The following is a 458-nucleotide window of genomic DNA, read 5'->3' as shown; positions in this document are numbered from 1 at the left end:
ATCTTAACGGAATTCTTGTAGAAAGTGTCTATATAAATCCGTTGAGGCTTCCTTTTACAAAAATAAGAAAAGAAGATCGCTCGCAACTAAAACTATGTTACGCAAATATATTTACTAAGAAGTTATATTATGGGGGTGAATTTAAGTATTATATGAAAGTTGATTATGTATATCTTGAAATAATAAGGCAATATCGTAGCGTTATATGGGTGAATGCAAAGAAACGTTTAAGCATGAGTAGTTAAATGTGGTTATATGATAGATTACTATATTGTTATTATATTAAAAGAAGGGTTTATTTACCCTGAACAAGAGAGTAAAATATTAGAATTGTTTTACGATCGCATATATAATGATCGTGAAAATTAAGATATTTTCTTATTATAAAGTTGGATATTGATATGGATAAGGGTTTCCTTGCTTTTCCCCTTGAATAAAAATTATTTTAAAGCATAAAA

Source organism: Wasmannia auropunctata, unplaced genomic scaffold, assembly GCF_000956235.1.
Source record: "Wasmannia auropunctata unplaced genomic scaffold, wasmannia.A_1.0 LD336064.1, whole genome shotgun sequence".
Classification (NCBI taxonomy): Eukaryota; Metazoa; Arthropoda; class Insecta; order Hymenoptera; family Formicidae; genus Wasmannia; species Wasmannia auropunctata.
This window is presented reverse-complemented; position numbering follows the sequence as displayed.